We start from the raw sequence: 6,682 nt of genomic DNA, 5'->3' as shown, positions 1-6,682 counted from the left end.
CGGTCGATCTACTTTCTATCTACGTACAATATGAAACAATGGTCATATAATTGTCAACATGTCAATTTATATGACATCGCAAATGAACGATAGGTCGATTTCATGCCTCAAATTCGGCAACACAAATAACCGAACATTTCCTAGGTGACACGGTAGGTGGGCGGATCTGAGCCGATAGACGGCAAATTGGACCTGTCCCAACGGCGGCAAATAACCAATTAGGTCCTAGCACAACAACATTGATAATAGGTCCGGCCTCCGGCGAGGAGAGCATGTGGCACTTACAAAGGCAACAGATGGAGCAAGCGGCAACGTCGAGGTGTTCTAGCGACGTAGAGGGGGTGGTTTGGGTGTGGACCGGTATATGTGCCAATGTCGGCCGGGATCAGGGAGGACAAGACGGAGACACACGCTGATATGAGCATTGCTCGCATGGCCACATTGTCAACCCAAATTAGGCTAGGAATAGATCGGCCGCGAACATGTTCGTGGCCCTCAGTTCCCTTAGATCACGCTGATGTGCCGTTCTTTTATCCGCGCGAACATGTTCAGACAACCACGGTCCCTTAGAATCGGACAGCTGAAGATAAATTAATGTAAATAAATATCGCGGGAAATTCATTGACTACAAATCGGTGAAAGGAACTGGCTGCCTGTGTGGCTTCCTTTCCCTTGCTAGTGTGTTATTTCTTCACACTTCATGTAGCCTCCGTCCTACTACCTGCGTTTCAAGAAATAAGACGACCATAAAAATTGGGCAATAAAATCTTGATTTCAAGAAATAAGGAGTATATTACTACCTCTGTCCATAAATAGATGCCAAAAGTTTGTCTAAATTTGAATGTATCTAGCCACAATTTAGTGTATAGATACATCCGAATCTAACCTATAATAGATGCCCCCCATAGGGGGTCTCGCAGCGCATCCACCGCGACGTCCATTTTCTAACCGTAGGATGGATCTTACTTTGCATCTCAGGAGTCTATATTTTGAATGCGCGGGGATATAAAATGAGCCTGTGAAAACCCTAGCCGCCTTTTCCCCACTCGCCCAATCCCTGCATCCTCTTCCTCCCCCAATCGCCCGCTCCTCCTCTTCTTCCCCGCAGCGCTCCACCTCCCACCTCTCTCCTCCCGCCCCTCCCTCTCCCTCGGAGACCGATGGCGCCGGCCCTTGCACGTGCCATCTGCGTCGCCGTCCCCTCCATCTCCCCGTAGATCAGGCGCACCAGGACGAGCAAGAAGCCCTCAACATGATGCCATTTCCCCGGCCGCCGGAGACGCGGAGGCGGAAGAGCGGCGGCTGGCCGGCCCTGGATTACTGCAGGTTGCACCAGCCGTGGGCGACGGTAGCCCGCACAAGCAGCAGAGGACATCCCCCCACATCAAGCTCACATCTGGAGTTGCAGCCAATGATGCGAAGGGGAGCAACCTAGGCATGCCCGACCCCGACCAGGATGACGCATAACAAAAGGTCATTTTTCCATCTTCTGATGCGTTCGATTTTGTATGTTGCAACCATCCAGTGAAATCGTGGTCTCTGTTTGTGGCCTGGATTTGGTCTTGGCATGCACTTTAGTGATGCTGAGGTGAATTTATGGGCTATGTAAACTCAAGGAATTTTTTTAAATTGCAGGTTGCTTGTCGAGTGTTGCAGCAAGGGTGTTTCAAGAGATGGGTGATAAATTCAGAACATGAGGTTGGTTCTTTTCGTTACTGTGATAGTATCAGATGTTGTAATGTATTTATGCAATATATGGATCTGTCATCACATTATTGCAAGTGGCTATCTAAATGTTCATCATTCATTGTTATAAAAGAGATTACCTTTTGTACTTCTTTACCACTTCTCCATCTCAACTTGTTTTAACTTCTATTATGCATGAACATTCTCTGATTTAGCTTGAGAACTTTGAGAAAGCCCAGGCTGCAATAAAAGTGTGAGGTGCTGTTATTGGTGTAAATGTTTAATTTGGTACCCTTCTATTTATCACAAAAACTTTGTGAGGTGCAAATCATGTGTGATGTGTTCGAACTTCTAACTAATTACATGATATTGAATCTGATGGCTGGGTGTATATTAGACCATTATTTCCATGTCAGCGTAACACTCTATGTTTTTCTGATGATGTCTCTGAATTCTTATTCTTATTCTGCAGGCTGTTGCTTTTGTGTTATTCTTCATTCATCATGTGGCCTTGTTAGAAATGGCTTCGTTAAATGTAAGTCCTGCTGCGAGTTGATTTCCTTCCGTGTTTTTCCTGGTCATAGCTTCACTTTATCGTTGCTGTAATAGTAATATTGATGTACAATGCTGCAGTTTTGTGAAACAAAACAAGAGGTCCTGTGTGCTTTTTTAGCTTGATTTGTCACATTCTATATCTTTTTATAGCTGTCATGCCTGCAGAATATTCACTTGACAAACAGATGCTACTATGTTTTAGGCTCCGAACTGATATTAATAGGTGGCACTATGATTTTAGCTTACAAATGGTTAAGAAATGAGTAAATAATTAAATGCCTTTATAGAGTTTTTGACTAATATTTCTTCAGCCGAGTTGCAGTTTTTGTTTGTTTCTACTGTAGTTGTTCCAGCTGTTTATGTAGCTTTAATGTATGGATGGTTACTAATTCACTTGCAAACCATCTACACTGATAGTTGTTAAGTAATGTTTCTTCCTCATTTACTATAGATCCTGCAACTGGGTTTAAGGGAATGATTGGCAAAGCTAGAGGAGTTGATGAAGACTATACTAAATTCTCACTGTCATGTATCCTAATTTCATTACATCCAGTTAGTAGTTGCGTCTCGCCGTGTTTCACTTCTCGCTTAGCTTTCCATTCTTCCTCTGACCTCCTTTCATGTTGTCATTTGAAGAAACATCAAAGGTAATACTCTCTATCATTTTCTTTTGTTCAAATGCAGTTCCAGTGCTCTGATTTCAAATGCTAGCTCATTTGTTCTTCATTGCCAGACAAATTTTGAAACCAATAATTCTCTGAACCCTATTGAGCTCTAAAAAAAATTGATTTTCTATGAGTCTATGTCACACTTGTGCCTCTTTGTGCTGCTTTAAAATTTTATTTTAGCACGTGCCATGAAGAGGTAGCATATCAACACATCACTTTACCCTGTTTAGGACAGTATTTCTCTTCTATTTATAGTTGAAATATATGCCTTATATTGCTAATCCATCGGTTATGATTTTTTTGCCTTTTTATATAGTACTACTATTTTGTAGCGAACTTCTGGATGGGCGTGTATACACTATTCTTTGGAAGGATACATTTCAGTGAAGAGAAGTATAATTACATTGTTTGTGAAAGCATTCGCTTCTGGCAAGTGACTTTGGGGTCTATAATTACAATGCCATGTCAGTTTGTAGGAACTTCCCGAGATGTATGCTTCAGAGAGTATTTTCTAGAGATTGTAAATCTTATATATTCTTATTATTTATGGGTCTTCTGCTCTGTTGGAACTTCATTGGGTCTATTCAAGGCAACGTTGAAAATTTCCTTTTCAGCTGACATGTATGTTTAGTAATGCTACTCCGCATCTTCATCTTCCTCTGCGTTTGAATGTAGGATCATGTGTTGCCTCCAAGCTGCGTCAGAGGGTGACTCCGAAGGCTGCCACCAAAGATATGAAAGAGGACAATGAGCAAGGGTAATTTCCTTCTCTTCCTCTTGATCGCTCACTCTTTCTCTATTTAATCCCCATGGATTCTCAGCTTTGTTTTATATTCATAGGCCAGATTGGCATTCATGTTAGCATGTATGTGCCTTCTCAGTGGCATGGTAACTGAAATTCCACTTTCTAATGATTTATTTGTTTGTTGCTAGATTTTTTCATTGCATCTAAATATCCAATAGCAATGCCAATGTATATATATTTTATATAGATAAATCTTATTCCAGGTTAGGCATTTTGTTGGCAGGATCATGTTTTTTTTTCGGTGGGAGCCAAAAATGTTTCTATCAAACTCATACAAGGTACCTGACTCACCTTCTCACATAATATCTATTGAAAGAACAATGAACATTGAAGAGTAGGCCGCAGTTCATACCCATTTTTGTATTTTCCTAAACAAAAATGTAAAAGTAATCCAGTAGGACTCCGTTGAATTTTATTGGCATGCTAAGGTTAGTACAATGCCAATTTATCTTTGCTGTGTTGTAAAAGTTTGAAGCTGATTAATTAGTACCGTGGGCTGTTTTAGATTTTTTTTGTCTCAGCTTGGCAAATCAATCCTGATTCTAAATTAGTTCAAAGGTGTTTATGTTTATCTTTGCCTAGAGTTATGTGTATTGAGGTGCTATTATATACCTAGAACAAAATCCAGGTGTTTATGTTTAGCTTTTCCTACAACTTTTTTTGTATTTGCATATAGTTGATTAGTTAGTATCGGCGTGACTGTTATCAAGCTGCTATATAGACCTGGAATAAAGCAAGCTTGTTTTTTAATGGTTCTTGAGAGCATGTTTCGTTGAGTCGGTACAAATAGATTTGTTTATCTATTCTATAATGTTGCTATGTACAAAACTTTATAGCTAAGGACAGTAGTATATAGGCAGGGAGATTTATTTTTTACAGTTTCATAAGAGTTAGAAGTTTGTTGGTTATATCAGAGTTACTATGTGCTTCGGCTTCTTGTGGTCATATTTTATTGTTCAGATGCAGATTCCAGGCCGGATTAGATTCATGTATAGCTTAGTGCTGATGATTGTGCTACTATGTTCCAGTCAAACAAGCTGTAACAGAGGTCTCCTATATTATTATGATCATGTAGCTACTAGAATCTCAGATTAACTGTTATGCCAGCAGAGGAAAATCTCATACAGTTTTTCCCGTTTGCTCACATCTTCTGACCAATAGCTGATCACTTATTCCTTTGTCCTTTCTGTGATAATGTTAATCTGGCGACCACTTGTTATTCCTCTGTCCATTGTATTTTTTTGTCTGGTCTATTGTTTGCAAACTCTTCGGCTCGAAATCTTTCATATATCTGTCGAAAGCTTTGTTTCCTGGACTAAACAAAAGCGGGAGCGTTTTTTGTATTCAGGTTTGGATTGTCTTTACTGCTGACTGGTGGAACTTATGGACTACCAGAAATAAGTTCATTTTTTTAGAAAAGATGTCTTAAGAATCCCACTGATGCTATCTATCAAATATTATTTCTTCTGCAGCAATGTGTTGTTTTATGGAGCAAGACGAATAGGCTGATATTCCAGGGGGTGTTGCAGCATTCTAAGAAGACTGTCTCGAGATTGAAAAGCATGTCCTTTAACTGTTTGAATGTCCTATGTATTCTGAACTTGGTGGTTTTGGTCTGGCAGTGGTGTTTTAATAGTGTGTTAGACCTGCTATTTCTTCACGTTGCTCTTCATTTGTAAACGCTGGTGTTCCCAGCTTATGTAAGACTGTCTGCTTCCTTATAAAGCAGGGCTAAATGCATTTGATGGGAAAATGTCTGACTAGGGGATAGGAGTGACTGACTAAGACCGATTGGCGTCCAAGTGAAGACTTGATAAGTTTACTAGGCGAAGCTGCCATGAACATATTGAACTGGACATGTTCATTCTGTTATTTTGATAAGAAATATTGTTGATCATGCTGCACAATTTTAATTTTTTGAAAGCTCCACCATATACCATATGAAACTCAATTTGTCCATCAAATATTTGTCTACGCTTTCTCATCATTGGTAACTTGTGGTTTGTGCTGGATCTAGGAAAATAGATACGGAGAGACTGAAGATTATATACATGAAGTGGGTGTTGCCATGGCAGATTGTGAGCTACTACAGATTAAGCACTTCTTTTCAGTTTTCCTTTCTTAAGAATAACCACCATTTATTCATACCATGTTTAATATGAGGTAGTTTGTCTTCATGGAAGCCAGGGATTCATATAGATCAGCGGAACATTGGTATAGAATTGGCTTCACTGAACTGAGGTCTCAAGTCGCACCTCCTCTAGATAATGGTCCTCTCTTTGGGCACAATGCACAACCCTCCAGTATTCTTATTACACGAATTGGAACTAACACTCCTCTTTAAGTCTGAAGTAAACAATGTAAATCCTTAGAATTAACAGAGTAATCTAAATCGTGCATGCAGATTTTCTAATACCATTTATTGTTCATCGAACAAGATGGTGTAGGATGATGGTATCAGAGGTGGCTGTGCAGATCAAGCCAACGACCGTGGAGACGCATATATTTAGCAGATACAAGGTATGCTTCACAAAGCAAAAAAAAAAGTAAATATTATATTTGCATTTTACATGTAATCATACAATTGATATACATAAACTTATTTTTTTCAAGAGGCCAACGGCTAATTCTAACCCTTTAGGGAGATAATGCGGAGAAATTTGATGCTGCCACCCGCCACATCGTATCTTTGCAAGAATCTATGACAATATTGTTTGTACCTATTATCGTTCCAATGTATGAATATAAAATTCTAATTATACAATATTTGCATATGAACTCTCTCATAAGTTATATTAACACATGAATTATTTCAGGCATGCCAACATTTAAAACTCCTTCATTACCCGTTGGTATATCAATATCCACATTCCAGAAATGACAGCCATCTGATGGAGGTATATCATGATTTCTGGCACAATTAAGAGACCACTGTATCTGATCTACATTGGCCCGGACCTTCCAACTC

The 6,682-nt window shown here is 39.6% G+C and overlaps 1 long non-coding RNA gene across 8 annotated transcripts; it reads left to right on the top strand.

The window, feature by feature from the left end:
- The first annotated feature begins 1,006 nt into the window (after window positions 1-1,006).
- Window positions 1,007-5,748, top strand: LOC127314746 (uncharacterized). Of its 8 annotated transcripts, none has more exons than XR_011749158.1 (6): window positions 1,007-1,473; window positions 1,636-1,698; window positions 2,159-2,221; window positions 2,693-3,666; window positions 3,755-3,797; window positions 3,923-5,748. It is a non-coding gene; the product is annotated as an uncharacterized lncRNA (long non-coding RNA). The 8 variants fall into 8 exon arrangements; XR_007859850.2 differs by having other exon boundaries at window positions 3,918-5,748; XR_011749157.1 differs by having other exon boundaries at window positions 3,750-3,797.
- Window positions 5,749-6,682: the final 934 nt, after the last annotated feature.

The sequence above is a fragment of the Lolium perenne genome, chromosome 7 (assembly GCF_019359855.2).
Source record: "Lolium perenne isolate Kyuss_39 chromosome 7, Kyuss_2.0, whole genome shotgun sequence".
Lineage (NCBI taxonomy): Eukaryota > Viridiplantae > Streptophyta > Magnoliopsida > Poales > Poaceae > Lolium > Lolium perenne.
The sequence above is the reverse complement of the archived record's forward strand: the minus strand, read 5'-3'. Positions and strand labels throughout refer to the sequence as shown.